Source organism: Dipodomys spectabilis, unplaced genomic scaffold (genome assembly GCF_019054845.1).
Source record: "Dipodomys spectabilis isolate Male_0828 unplaced genomic scaffold, ASM1905484v1 ptg000145l, whole genome shotgun sequence".
Lineage (NCBI taxonomy): Eukaryota > Metazoa > Chordata > Mammalia > Rodentia > Heteromyidae > Dipodomys > Dipodomys spectabilis.
In genome coordinates, this window is record NW_024870822.1 from 301,310 (window position 1) to 318,038 (window position 16,729).

The window sequence follows — 16,729 nt, forward strand, 5'->3', positions numbered from 1 at the left end:
AAAGGAAAAGACTGAGCCAGATGTATGAAGGAGGTAAGCAGTTTAGAAAAATATCAATAGTGCATGTTTGCACAATTATTCACAGGAACAGTATCTGGGAGGACAAGGTCAGATTTAAGTGGCAATAATACATCTGAAATAGCTCATTTAACAAAGAGAAGCAGTGATATTGGGTCCCAAGTAGCTATCAAAACTTGTTTAACTGCTTCAGAACAAAATATTGAGGGGCAGAGTTTTAAAGCAAATGTCCATTTATCCGACTCTTCATCAAGTGAAAATCCTGTTTATCCCAGTGAAGTTATCTGAGTTAGACTTTTATCAATGCCATACATTTCATCAACAGCAATTCTATTTGAAGTACTAAGCTATTTAAGATTTGAAAATGGAGGATTTGCCTTTTAATGGAGAATCTACATCTGCATTCCATTGTAAAGATGAAGCACATCACTGGCATAGTATGAGGAAGGCTGGCATATTTATTTACTTATTCTTAGGAATGGAGGCTTACAAAATGAAGAGATAAAAGATTTTTGCTGACTTATTTTAGCCAGGAGAAATTTCAGGCATAGATTTACAAAAAGCATGTGTGTCGTGTCAGAGAATAGGCTAGGAAGGTGGCTCAGTGGTAGAGCGCTTGCCTTGCATGCATGAGGCCTGGGTTCGATTCCTCAGCACCACATAAGCAGAAAAAAGAAAAGCCGGAAGTGGTACTGTGGCTCAAGTGGTAGAGTGCTAGCCTTGAGCTAAAGGCCCAGGCCTAGAGTTCAGGCCCCACGATCGGACCAAAAAAAAAGAAGAAGGCTACAAGGATGTAAGGATTCCACGATCTCCTCCCTAACCTTTAAAACATAGTGGTACTGCTGGGCAACTGCTGGTGGCTCATGCTTATCATCCTAGCTAGTCAACAGCCTTCGATCTATAGGAGTGTGTTTTGAAGTCAGCCTAGGCCAGCCTGGCAGAAATGTCTGAGTTGTAAGCAACAAGGCTAAATAAAGGACAGGCCCTGAGTTCAAGCCCCAGTACAGGGCAGGAAGGTAGCTCAGTGGTAGAGTGCTTGCCTTGCATGCATAAGGCCCTGGGTTCTATTCCCCAGCACCACATAAACAGAAAAAGCTGGAAGTGGCACTGTGGTTCAAGTGGTAGAGTGCTAGCCTTAAGCTGAAGAGAGACAGTGCCGAGGCCCTGAGTTCCAGCCAAATAAACACCCAATGGGCATGTACACACACACAATCACACATATACAATATTAAGAAATTAAATTAATTATTAAATTAATTTCTTACATAGAAAGAAAATAACAGATTTTTAAAAGGTATTTTATGCAGGAACAAAGAATTTAGAATATGTTGCTATATTTCTGTCTTGGTTCTGTATTTTGATGTTCTTGTCTTTGGACAGAAGTCCAAAAAAATACAATTAGATAATTATTCCATTTTCTCTTTATGGAAAAAATGAGCTGACTTTGATAGCACTATTAAATTTGACACAAGCTTTACTATATTCTTCTTTACTGGCAAATCCCAAGGCAGAAATGTAGCATATTTTTCTACATAGAGGAGTTGGCCTTGAGCAACTCCTTTCTGATGGTTGCAGAATAGAGTTTCCATGCCTGGAATGAATCCGTTCCCACAGAGACTCTATCTCTCCAGGGACACAATTAACTGAGTAGATGTTATGAGCAGCCACATTAGATTGTACAAAGAGTTCGAGATTTGAGATGATATTCGTCTTAATGCTTCCTTTGATTGACTCTGTGGTTTTCCTCATTAAATAGAATTTCATTTAGATTGTGACTGCTTGCGTAAGGATAACAGTGAATCTGATTGAGACAATAGACTTTAATTGACACATGGAATATTAGCTTCCTCTTCCCACTAGAAATGATTATATGTTGTCTTTAAAATTAAATATATGAGCAATTTTATTAGATACTCCTGCTCTTAAGTCTTTCTGCCCCAAGCAGTCCGTTTGTTGGGGACATGACACTGAATTTCCATGGTCTTCATACAATGAAAGGAATCACGGTATACGATCCTGAACACCTAATTTGTGAGCTGTATCAGTTAGCAATTTAAACTTTAAGGAATCACTGAAATCCTACCAAATTAATCTAATAAATATTTACTTAGATCACAGTTCTGCAACTATGAAAATGACTTGAACTGAATTGCTCTTAGCTTTGCTCACTCAAATGCTGAAGGACAGTTGCTATGTCAGTATGTGAATGAGGTGGAATACACAAAAATAAATACAACCAACTATAGGAAGAATACCTAGTCAGGCTTTGATGACCACAATGAAAACCTTTCTAAGAAATTAGTAATTAGACTGATGCTTGAAAAATAAGAAAATGAAACAATAATAAAAATGAGCAGAAATCAGATATAGGAAGCATGTTAGGCATAAAGAACAGCGATTAGGGAGAATGTAGATGAGAAATTTTACAGTACATTTTAGAGGTTGAATTTGCATATTTTAAAGACACTATCAGTGCAAAACTCATTTAACATCAAATTTTTAAACCTACTGAAGTGTGAGCTGGGTACCTGTGGCTCACACCTGTAATACCACCTATTCAGCAGGTTAAGATCTGATAATCAAAGTTCAAAGCCAACCAAGCAGATAAATGCTAGAGATTCTTATCTCCAATTAACCACCAACACCCAAAAAGCAGACCAGTGGCTCAAGTGGTAAAGTATTACCCTTGAGAATATAACTCAGTGACAGCAACCAGGCCCTAAATTCAAGCCCCAAAACAAAACAAAAGCAAAAACAAAATCCCTACTACAATGAATAGCTAGCATCCTTCTGTTTGGAACTCATAAAATGTAGAACAATGTGGAACACAGACATCTGGAAATAAAGTATTTCTATATGGTAATTGGTTAAGGATATGTTATAATAAGGTGAGCATGAGATCAACAAAAATGAATTATTATACTTAGGTCAATAAGGGATACATTTCAAGTGGTTTACCTTAAATAAGGGCATATGATCAAATGGGGTTATGGAAACATTTCTAGTGGTGATTCTTTTTTTTTTTTTTGCGGTGGGGTGGGGGGCAGGGAAGTCAGTCCTGGAGTTTGAGCTCAGGGCTTGGTCAGTGTTACTCACCTTTTATGCCCAAGGCTAGTGCTCTACAACTTGAGCCACACCTCCACTTCCAGCTTTTTTAGTGGCAAATTAGAACTAAGAGTCTAAAGGTCTTTCCTACCCTAGCAGGCTATAAACTAGCATTCTCAGATCCCAGATTACTGATTACTCTAGGATTACGGGAATGAGCCACTGGCACCATTGGCTTATTCTTTATCTATTCAAAGATCTATTGTCTATGCTCAGTCCTACAACATTTGATGACATGTTAAAAATACAAAAAAAAACCCTCCTTATTGTTGCATCTACTTAATATGGGCTAATAATATTTATTGAAGTAGCACTAAGAGTCACCTGTTCTACAATCCTAATATACATAAAAATGAGGCTCATTTACCATTATGATGGCCACACACAGTTACAGTTATATATTTATTCACTCATTAATGTCAGAAATATGTTGGGAGCATCTACTGTATATTAAACATTAAATTACAAAACTCACAAAGTTAACAAAATCATGTCCATGCTACATATTTATGTTACCCTTCAAAACAAGGTATTAACAGTTGAGCCAATAATTATAACCCTATGTGATTATGCTCATCATAAAGTCTCTGTGACTAGAGCAGAAACAAAACTGTTAAGGATACAAGAATTCTTCCAACACAAAAGAAGGAATAGTCAAGTAATAAAATTGGACTTTAGTGATATGGTTCTGATTAATAGACAAATGTAATCATACATTTGCCGAGCTTTTTCTTTCCTTTTGTTAAGGTTGAGGTATCAGGCTATCCCTCAGGGGATATAGATGAGATGAATGATGTTGCTTTCAGGGATGAATTCATTACTGTCCCTACACAATCTTTAAGATTTGTGTAGTCTTTTAGGGACACATACTTAACATGTAAGAAAGTGCAAAGTTACAAGCCAAAGGTCTAGGACAAAAGTTAGAAACCTACCTTATAGCACACATTTCAGTCATTTGAGTAATAACTGTTAAGTCTTGATTATAAATACCAGGTAAGTGAGTACCCTTGCCCCATTATTCAGGAGCCTATTGCCCTTAAGATTTATTGGTTAAGAATCGCATTCAAAGTGAACAGTTACTTATCCATAAAGATATTTTGCCTTCCTTGTCCCTCTATTCAAAATTATTGTCTTGTTTATATTATATGCCCATAAAATTAAAAGAGAAGACACCTTTCAAGGGTCATACTTTCATTTTTGTTTGCTTTATTGCTCTAAAGCTGGAAACTAATTTGGAAGAAAATAATAGAAAATGAGACTGCAAATAGAGATGCAGTGATTTGTCTTCAGTGTTGGCTACTTCATGTGTGATTCATTGGGGGCACACTTTCATAAAGAAAAATAAAATAACCATCAAATTAGACTTGGGGAAAACGTAGTCGCATTTTTCAATCTACTTATTATATACATATATATATATATATATATATATTCTGACCACTACTGTGTAAAGAATTATTTTCTCAGTATTATTTGTGAAAATGATCTAGCCTATAAATATTTGCTTATTCCTAGCAAAATATGTCATTCTTAAAATTATTATTGTTTTGTTGCTGATGAAAATTTTTTTCTGTATGGTTTTCTCATACTTTCAAAAAATAGCAAATTTTAGATCCTACAGGAATCATGATTTATTAATTTATAGATGAAACCCAACTAGAAAAGCTTATATTCACTTAGCTAATTAGTATTCAGCTGCACCCTAGAAATCAAATATTACTAAATAACTTGGGCTCTTCCATTGTATAAGGGATTATAGTAGGAACATATTTAAGTCACCTTCTGAAACTATACAGTGAAGCGACAGATAAATGAAACTTGTAGAGTTAAGTAATGGCTATACACATACGTCATTTGCAACATATATATACTAGTTTTCTCAAACAGTTGCAGGACTGGCTTTAGCAATGAAACTTTCATATCCCAGAAAAATCTCCAAATCCAGAAAAAAAATATAAATCATAAAACAAAAACATTAGAAAAATTGCTAGAGTCCTATTTCCTTTGACATCTTTTATTATTTTTAAGCAAAAAACTGAAGATTAACAAAAAATGAGAATCTGCAGTATTAGTATGGTTGGACTTCCTCTCAGGTACAGATCATTTTCTTGTTTTGTTTCTTTGTTTTTGTATTTTACTTCTTCTTCTGTCTCCCATAGGTACTTGAGGGATAGAAACTTGGAATTTTTCTTCCAATTGTAGGCAGAAAGGGAGGGGACAAGCCAGGGAATAGAGCTAGCTAACTCTACCCAACTTGACCTCAAAGTTTTCACCCGTACGTCTAAGGCATTTGAGAATGCTATATTTAAGTTGAAATTCCTGACTAGTAGGAAGGGACATTTGTCAAATTTGGACATTTTATTTCTCAATTTAATTCATAATTCCAATGATAGCTTTCAACTTTTTTAATATGGTGCTCCTGTCTGCATTTGTACTAGTGTCCCGATGTCAACAGTTCTAATGGGAGAAAGAACCTGATTGCCACTTTAGGTTAGCTTTTCTACATATGTCGCGTCTAGTTATAGTTAGAGATATTGGCACAATTAGAAATACAATAATCATATAAATTTATGATATAATGGTACCTATTAATTTTGCTTTGGTATTGAGGTTTTGGTGCCTACTTTGTTTACTTTTGGATACCAACTATATTGTCCTCTGTGGACAGTTTTTGCATATTGTTACATTTGGAAGATAGTTTAGTCTATTGTCTGGTTTTATCCTTAACAGGATTGAAGAGAAGTCATTGCTTTGAAACTGCTCCAGTGTAATCATATAAGCTACATTTCTCAAGAAAAGAGTGATGGCTCACAGCAGTGATTAAAGCAACAAGACATTTCTCATTTTATATCACACCCATTGTTCCTTGCATGCATACTTACACTCTTCAACTAAACACAGTGCTGTGTCAGTAAATTACTGACTTAGTCAAAGCAGCTGAATCTCATAAATTCAGATGGGAGTATTAAAAATGATCTAACAAATAACAGCAGTCTTTCTTCATTAAGCATTTATAATGTGCCAAGTTTGTGCTGAATTATTGAATTCATTTTATAGAAAATTCTTTCAGGCACATACCAAATGAATATAGATAGATAGATAGATAGATAGATAGATAGATAGATAGATAGATAGATAGATAGATAGATAGATAGATAGATAGATAGATAGACAAATAGATTTGAAAGCCCCCTATATTAAACCCAAGTAGCATAATCAATAGGTGACAATTTGACCAATCAAACACATCTAGATAATTCATTCCATAGACATTATTGCAAGACTTTCATATGGCATGTCTTATGCTAGGTACACCCAGTTTGTCAAATTAATAGTTAGCAACACAATTATTTATAAAGCATACTGCCATAGGGAATGTTTAAAAACTTTTTAAAGAAAATAAGACAAGTGGGATTCAGTATAACTCTGAGAAGTACAGCTTCCTGGGAATGTAGATTCAAGCCAGGATCTTAGTCTGAAGAGAAAAAAAAAGAAAATGGATTATCCAAGAATGATGCATTGAGAACTGACCGGGCAGTGCAGGTAGAATCGTAGGAACACCATGGAGACATAAATGTTCCCAGGGATAGTGGACAGTGTGTGGGCAGAGAAAGCTAAATTGAGAGAGGACAGAAAACATTAAAGAAAATTCCAATGATATATAAGATACTCATGAGTTTGTGTAGGTTCATGGGTGCACAGAACATTACATTACTTCAGGGAGAACACAGGAAATTTTACTGTTCACTTTATCATCTAAAAGATGGAGAAATGAGAACCAAGAGCATTTATGGACAGTTTGAGAGTGAAAATATATTACAGACCTCCCTTCATAATTCTAAGCCCGTATCTATAATAATCAACTTTGAATAAGACAAAACAAATGGGAGTAGAACAAAAAGAAAATAAAGCAGTTTATATGTTCCATGTACCTAGATTTCCATAGATATATACACACAAAAATTCCGTTTTCATCTAAATTGTTAAATAGGATATGTCATAGTTAAGGAAGAGACTATTTGCATACAGAGCATAATAACACATGTGTTTTAGAAAGGTGATTGAACTCTTATGCTAAAGTCGAGTCACCTGTGATTTCCCTTCTGCCATCACCTCGGTTTCGAACATGGAGTTCTCAATTCTAGGAGAAATCACTACTCTGCGTAAAATGGATTGAGGGCTGCCATTTTAAATTGACTAACCAATTTACATAATCAAAGTTTTTTTAAAACATATTTCCTAAATCAGGTCCTCGTAATATATTCTGCTTCTGATCAATAGATCACCATATTATTAAACAAGGATGGCTGTCTCTATCTGGCTTTTGTTTAGATGGTTGTCGCCCTATACCACACTCTGTAATTAAGCTCCACATCTTTCTATAGTTATGATTGGCCTTATATTTCAGAACATGTGAACTCATATATAAACCCTTCATATCTCCTGAAAAGCAACTACATTTTTTTTTATCAAATCACTCCAATGATTGCTGACAAAGCTGCTATTAATTTTTTTCTTTGCATCATGTTCAGCTGATAGACAGTGATTAATTCACACACCTAACCTTGGGCCTGGACTACTTATGCATACACCCCAAGCTATTGACTAAACACTCACATTTTCCAGCTTACTTGTTCAACTTCCATTAGCAATAGGATATTTTATTTCTAAAGCGGTATTAGATAGACTCATTCTCCACAGGGGCATGATTACTACTTTGTTTTTTTTTTTAATTTAATTTAATTTTATTTGTGAACATACTGTACAGAGGGGTTACAATTACATGGGCAGAATAATGTGTACATTTCTTACCAAGCATTGCAGCCTCCTCCTTTGGTTTACCCTTCACATCCCTTCCCAGCCTCCCCCCTCCCCCCCAATCCCAATCCTTCTTCTTCCCCCCCTTCCCCCCCCCCCCCCCCCCCCCCCGCACCGACGTTTTAAAGCTCGTTTTGGACATGACTTCTCATTGTTGCAACAGGTCCACCTGTATCCTTAAACAACTGGTTTGTGTACCTAACTTCTTCTAGATGGTTAGTCACAGATAGCAAACCTCCTATAAGATTGGATTGACACTGCTATGTTGAAAAGGAAAACAGAAAGGCTGGGTCTTAAGAATGAATGATAATATAGTACATGATAAATATGTTAAAAACAATAGCAAGAAAGAAAAAAACTACTGTGTTCATCTTAGGGTTCATTCCACTTAACATCATCTTACATGGTCATATGTACATAGCTTTTGACCTTTTCTGCTTGTCCTAGACATATACTAATTATTGCAAGTAAGGGAAACCATGGGATCTATGTTTCTTTGGGGCTGGCTTACTTCACTTAATATAAGCCCCATTTTCACTGTATTTGATTCCTGGGCCCTGCATCTTGTATATACATTTTTATAATTAGGGGAGGAGAAGGGAAATAACAAAATACTTACATAAGGATACAGGCTGACCCATTTATTCAATGAGATGTACAAGAGACTGTTGAAAACAAACTTTACAACTTCAGGTTGGGAGGGAGGGAGGAGTTGGGGAGATGGGAAGGGAAGGAATTGAAGGAGAAAAACAAAGAAGGAGGTAACAATGCTCGATAGGAAATGTACTCATTACCTTTCTCATGTAACTGTACAGTATTTTTACAATAAAATATTTTTAAAAAGAATGAATGAGCAAGGGAACTGGGAATGGTACCACTCAACTGGAATCCTATCACTCTGAAGGCTGGGACAGGGGTATGGAAGCGCTAGGCTAGCTTGGGCCACATAGTAAATTCAAGGCCAACCTGGGCTGCATAGCAAGATCCTGCCTGAAACAAACATACAACACACACACACACACACACACACACACACACACACACACACACACACACACACACACACCAAGAAAATTATGTAGCAATATTTATTTGTGAGAGAATTTGAGTCCAGGAGGTTGAGATTACGAGGACCTCACTTTTGCGATGGTAGTCAGTTGTAGTCAGGGACCATTTTCTCATCCAAGGAGTCCAGTGTATCACGCTACAGAGAAAGATTCAAATTGCCAAGTGATTTGGAAAGCTTGCTAGACTTACCCTAATTCTTGTTAAAACTGAACTTCTGAATCTACTCGGCTCTCATTGCTTACGAGAAAAATTTGCCAAAGAAACCTTAAGACCTCATTCTGGGAAGATGTTCTAAGCCACGGGAAATGTTTAAAGATCCATAATTGTCAAGAAGAACAGATGGAAGCACAATATAATGGAAAGGTTAGGATCCGTTACTGTTTTATTTAGAAAGAGCCTCTGAGCTAGTTCTAATTATAGGTAAGACGGATTAGTATATGGAGAGAGCATTAGGCAAAATCAGGAGTCCTGTCTGCTACAGTCTTATCTCTCCTTGGAGTGGTTCTAGAAGGTTGACTGAATCATTTGTGTTGCGTGATCTTAGCTTCTCTAGCTATGTATTGAGGGGGGAATTAAGTGTTTTCATTTTATTCATCCTATTTCATCTTATTCATCTTGATATGAAGTTGCATGGACATTCCTTAAAACATATATTGCCCACTGGCAGAAAAATCACCGAATGAATGAAAATGCCCATAAAAGGAAATTTAATCTTTATAATCCAGAAATGATCCATAGGAGCCATGATTATATACAATTAAATATGCTGTATTTCTTCCCCAATGTAATTTTATTCTAATCTAGTTATATATTCATGAGGTTTTTTCAGATACAAAAGAGGATATTAAAACAGTATTTACATATATGGTGGATGGGAGTTTTTCATGACTATTTAAGGTGTATAGTTTTGCTCCAGTGAAAAATATATTATACAAAAGAAAATGTTATACAGAACCATATTCTATCATATTTGAAGTTATTTCTTGTCTTTTAGAGTAGGATTTCCTTCTGTTTATATCTTACCTATTTCTTTATTTGTATATCAGGCAGCTGATTACAAACTACTGTTTTCTGGTGCATTTTCTATGCACAAATAATTCATAGAAAAATATATTGCCATCTTTGGGATCTTGTAAGATAAGAGACTCGATGCTATAACAATGGATTTGATCCTAAACAAATCAGGTGGGCAATGGAAATAGATGCCTGTTATAGACTGAGTTGTTAGGCCACCTTTGTATCCTGGACAAATATGTAACTTCCTCTTATAACAGATACACATGATAGCTATTTCCTTCATTTATAGGAACAGCACAGAAAATCCTTCAAGGCGAAGGAAGGGAAACAATGAATTGTTTTACATTGTTTAACAATACAACCACCCCATCCTTAGTATATATAGTATTACTTTATCTAGCAATTGTTGAACCACTCAGCACAGCTCAAACTTCTTACATTGAGCACAATTTCTGCTTGTCATGATTAAGTCATTCATTCAGAGCCTTAGCTCTTTTTCCACTCAAGAGTTTGTCTCTTCTAATTTAACTTGCAAGCACTGTACTTTGCACAATTAAAACAAAAACAAAACAAATCCCAAACTAGTGTATATTCAATACAAAATTTGAAACTACAACAATTCATAAAACAATAGTTTTCATATAGTTATACTAAAAATTACTGTCCTGTTTGGGAGTATGTTTTTCTAGTACTGCAATAATGAATATAAATATATTTTAATATAATTATTTCTACCATGTTTGTATAGTTATACATATATAAGAACATGACCATATGCTATATAATGCATACTATATATAATAAGATATGCAATGTGAACATATATGTCTATACTTATGACTATATTTATATAATATTACATTGTATAAACTATTACAGCTAGTCTGACATATTTTTATCCACAAACATTTCCTATCACAAAATATTCTTTTTCTGAATGATTTTAATAGTATTTAGCACCTCACTATGTGGATGCATTTCTCATCACTTACTTAATTTTAGTCTTTTTATCACTTTCAAAATATTATGAATGTTTGATTCCTAGGGAGTCCCATGTCACTAGTGTACATAAAGCAAGAGCCAGAGCCTGTTTTCATTGAACCCTAAGTAATGATCACTCAATGACTACTTTGTACCCACCATTGTGTTTGAAGAGGTATGTGCCGTAAATAATTTAATCTTAAAACACTAAGTAGAACCTATAGTGTGATTCTAATTTCATAGTTAAGAAAACAGGTTGATAATTGTTCAGTCAAGAAAAGGAAATAGAGTCTTCAACTTCCTATAATTCCCTAATCTCCTCTGGAAAAGATCATTTGCAGCTGTAAGAATGAAACAAGGAAACTTGTTGGGGATACTATTTTGTGTGTTGGGGCAGGGAGTATGATATTAGGGGTGAGATTGATTGGTACATTATGTAAACATTTGTGCAGATGTAAAAGTGAAATCCATGCATCAATAATGTAAGCTGATAAAAATTAGTATCTATGACAGCCTAACTTATGTAAAATATACCTGTATATATGCACACCTACATATGAACACACACACACACACACACACACACACACACACACACACACACACACTTAATGAGAAGTTCAGACCTGGAACATATTACCTTTGAAGTTGAATAAAAAGCTTAGGCTAGTGTTTCATGCTCAAGTAACCAGAGTTCTACGTGTCTGTAGAAGAAAAATAAATAAAAAATAAATCACAGCTTTTCTGAACTATTTAGAAACTCAGTTTCCCTGAACTTAATCATTGTTTGTTTCACAGACTAGAATCTTGGTCTCAGATAACCACATTAATATAATAGTACCATTTGAAACTAAGTCTAGGCTATATGTGATATAACATCGCTCATTTATTCAAGGAGTATTATCTTCCTCAAGAGTGTGCTAAAAAAAGCCTGGCAGAAGTGGGAATCAAATTCTTGAGTATTTATCTGATCAGTAGATCTCAAATTTAACACTCTTATCTTAAATTTGAGAAAGTTAGCTCTAGAGTAAAAAAACGTATTTTCCCACATGAACTTGCAACGGTACTATTTATTATCTTTATCATTTGTCACCCCATAAGTTACTGAATCTCTACAATAAACACTGCTACTGGTTCTAGGAATAAGATTCCAGGATGAAGCTAGCACTGTCTAGCCAGTTTTCTGCTGATATGATTCAATTCTTCTAAATCCTGTGTATGACCCCAATAGTGTCACATGAAGGAAAATTTGGAAGTACTGAAAAATTAACGTAGTTACTTCTGCATAAAAAAATAGCCCGCAAACCTGGTGGCTTATAACAGCATATTTTGTTACCTCACAATTTCTGTGAGACAGGAATCCAGGCAAGGTTTAGATAGCTCCACTTACCTAAGGGTTTTTTGTGTGCAGGTACTACAGCCTGAACTCCGTGCTTCATTCTCTCACTTGGTTTTTGCATTTTGTTGTTTTGTTTTGTTTTTCACTCAATGCTAGTGCTGTACCATTTGAGACATCCTTCCACTTCTAGCTTTTGAGAATCTCATGAGTTTTTTACTTCCCAGGCTGACTTCTATCTTAGCCTCCTGAACAGCAAGCATTACATGTGCTAGCCACCCTTTTCAAGCTGGCCTAGGGGTTTATACAAGCAAAAGCATCTGCTTGGACTGTAGTCTTGATAGTCAGATCAGTTCTTACTTGGGTGGAGAGGAGGGAGTAAATACTTCTTTATTCACTTTCATGTTTGTTCCTCACTGTCTGGATGTTGTTCTTTACTGTCGTCTCTGGATGAAGTCTGGAGGTAGTAGATCATTCATCATGTAAATTATGCCTTGCCACTATGATTTTCTTCCTCCAAATAAAGATTCTCAAAGAATCTGTCAACACTAGCTAGAAAGACGGTAAAGCACAATATATTTGCACTGCGATCGAAGAACTAAAATCACTTTTCTAAATAGTTCACTTGAAGGAAGATACTAGGTTCCGCCTGCACTCAAGGTATGGGAATACACAAGAACAACAACAACAAAAATCAACAAGTTGGAATTGTTGTGGGGCTATTTTAGAAGTAGCCTTAAAGCCAAGTGTAGTAGTTAATAGTTATAGTTTCAAAATTTAAGCTTCTGAGGCCAGAGGAAAGAAATTCAAGGCCAGCCTGGACTCCTTACTGAGACACTACCTTAAAAACGAAACAACAACAACAACAACAAACAAACAGTAAGTCAGATAGAGCAGCTCAAACCTGTAATCCTACCTAGTCAGGAATTGAGAAATTGTAGTTCAAGGCTAGTCATGGCATAAACTCGCTAATGTCTGCATTTCAACCAGTGGTCGATTGTCCTGGTACATACCTACCATCCCAGTGAAGAAAGAAAGCACAGACAGGAAGATTGCATTCTACATGTCTTTGTCATAAAACATGACTTTATCTCAAAAATAACCAATCCCAAAAGAGACTGGAGTTTAAGTTCAAGTGGTAAAACACTTGTTTAGCAAACAGAAAGTTCTCATGTCAAATTCCAAGAAAGTCAAAATAATAATGATAAAATATAAATAAAATAATGATAATGATGATGATAAAAATGTGTGCACAAATAAATGAAAGGGAAGGGGTATGAATCACAAAACCCTAGTTGGATCATAAAAGTTCAAGAGTTGAGTCCTCATTTTTTTATCTCCAGTTAGAAATTCTCATATTATTCTGACTAGAGACTTTCAAATCCCTTCTCTGAGGAGATAATATCTGAGCCAGACTGTCAGGAGTATGGTTTTCAAGGAGAAGAAGGGGTGAGTAAAGGCATAGAAGATTCAAAGCTTTGGATGCATTAATTTCAGTTTCATTACAGCCTACCATATGCCAGTGTAATAATGTGGTCAGACCAGAGTACTGAACAAATCTTATGTCTTATCTGACTCTCAGCAGAAAAACCATTAACCCAATGTTTTCATTGCTGTTAAATGATGTTACATCATTTTCATAGACCAGCAACTATGTCAAACTTCATTAGAGAGTCATGAGATTGGAGAGCATTAAGAAGAGTCATGTAGCTTATCTTGCTTCATGGAAACAGAATGGGTTTCATATCTAAAGCACCTGAATCACATTTGGGTCACTTATCAGTCCTTAGCCTAAGTCACTTAACCTTGCTAAATCTAAGTGTCTATAGCTATAAAACTGAGCAATTATAATTACATCAAACTGCTGCTGGAAGGAGTAAAGGAGATAACACTTATAAAAATTGGGTGGCGCCATGCCTTGGATATAGCAGACATTCAATATACCTCCTCTGCTTAGTCTTGCATTTTCTCTACTTCTTATACTTCTTTGCACTCCTTTTTACCTGCCTTCACTTAGAAATTCTCTTTTAAATTATCCAAAAATGTAATTACCAACTATTATTTTAAGCCTGCAAGAAAAGTTAGCCATTTTTACATCATTCTGAGTCTCTGACATCTTTGCTTATCCTCTAGGTAGGAGGAACATAAAAATGGGATGAAATTTGCCCCATTTTAAGTCTATTAAATTTGGTTAACATATTGCACAAAATACTCACTCAATGAATGCATCTTAACTGAGTGATGTTTCACCTTTTTTCAAAGGTTATATAAATTCTCTGAAAAGCAAAACCAACGCCACTAATTCTTAAAAGGGGGGAAAAATTCCAGAGAGCCCAAATAAGCACCAAGCAAACAGATGGTTCATACAAATGATTTAAGAATCTCTGTATTTGTGCTAAGAAAGACATTCAATACCTGGACTAATTATAGATATAGCGCTGCCTGACACATTGCAATTTATGTTTCTATTCTGATTTCTTCTTTATTTAAAGAAATTAGGTTCCTTTGCGTGAGTTAGTCTATGTATCTGAGATGGTTATACAAACTACAGCTAAGCTTAATTTCAATATAGCATGTAAAGATTCTTTCAGTAATAACACACTAGCTTTAGTATGTGCCTACTTCAAGCAAAATAAATCCTGAAAATGCTGCTTCAGTTCATTAGCAATGAAAGAGAAAATAAGACATACTAAGAAGTGTAACAGACTGACATTTTCCTTGGCTCAGCTCTTACAGTGCAGACTGCACACCTTCCTTCTCTACACATGTGAGTGTCTGCTTTCTGGTAGGTTAATTAGGGAAGCTTTCATAGTCTTGGATCAACCATTTCTAGTAATGAGTCTGTAATTTGATACAGATTGCTCTTCCCTCTATCATTAGAAAGTAAGCAATCTCATCCACTTAGTCATTACAGGTTACATTTCCTTCCTATCTCAGTCTGATACATACAACAGCAACTGAATTTTTAAAGTCTAAGTATCTAAGATTTGGGTTTAGGGGTAGAACTTTAAAACTCTTCAATTTTGCTGTAGAGTTAGGAGGAATTTGTGATTTAAAAGTGTTGAGGAGAAAATTTCTTGGACAAGGAGACAGTCCAGTTGCATGTTCAATGGCATGGCTGTAGTTGATATTAATTCCTCACATTTGTTCCTGGGAGGTGGTTAAAATACATTTACTGGAGAAAAGGAGTGGCATTAATGGGGGAGGAAATAAACCTTACCAAAGACTGAAAATGTGGTTAGCTTATGAGAACACATATACATTTAAAAAAAAATCTCACTTTGGGGGAAGGGGGGCATTGCTAGGGTTTGAACTAAGGACCTTACATTTGCTTGGCAGATGCTCAGCCATTGAGAAACATCAGCAACCTTGGTTTTTTGTTGTTGTTTCATTTGTTTGTTTAGCTGATTTTTCAGATAAAGGCTATATTTCTTTCTAGAGTATTCCTAGAACATGATCCTCCTACCTGTGCCTGCCTCCAATGTAGCTGGGACTCACAGACACATAGTATGACCAGTTTAATTGTTGAGATGAGATGTCCTTAACTTTTTTACCTTGGTTGGTCTTGAATTTCTATTCTCTCAAGCTCTGCCTCCACATAGCCAAGATTACAAGCCTGAGTCACTGTTCCTCATGACAAAAAAAATACAGCATTTTAATAGAACTATGATAAAACAAGAATTTCCCCCAAATGATTCTATAACTTGAATCATAGCACATTTGACATTTCATTGAGCTTGTTTAAAATATGTGTTTTTAAATAACTAGACATTTCAATTTCTTGATTTAGGGAGAGTGTCTTTCCTTTTTCTTCCATGATCTTAATATTCAACTACGTGAGAGATTTTTCAACAAACTTTAAGATTGTTTTTGAGATGGCATAAGATATTATTCGACAGTCTAGCCTGGCTTGAAATTCATGACCCTCTTGTCGAAGCTTCTCACATGTTGAGATTACAGACATATACCACCATGCCCAACTATATAAACCATATGAAACTTGAAAAGCTGTTTTTCCCCTTTTACATAGTGTATCTGTTTAGGAAATGTGAGAAATGGATACCAAGAGAAAATTAGATTTATAAAAATTTAACCAGAGGGAAAAGCTTCTTCGGGAGCATGGAGAGGGAAAGCAGGCACAAGTAGGGAAATTCATTAGATGACAAAGTGGATCTGACATCTTTGAAAGCTGTACTAGGTAGACAGGGGTTTGTGGAGGAGCAGAATCAACTCTGTTGCTGCTGGGAGAATTCTCACACAGCCCACAGAGCAGTCCCAGGGGGACAGACCATCTTAGAGAATATTAACGAAACCCTGTTAAGCAGGAATGATCCAGATCTACTTCCCTCTCCAAATTCAAGCCATGGATGGGGCATCCTTGAGACA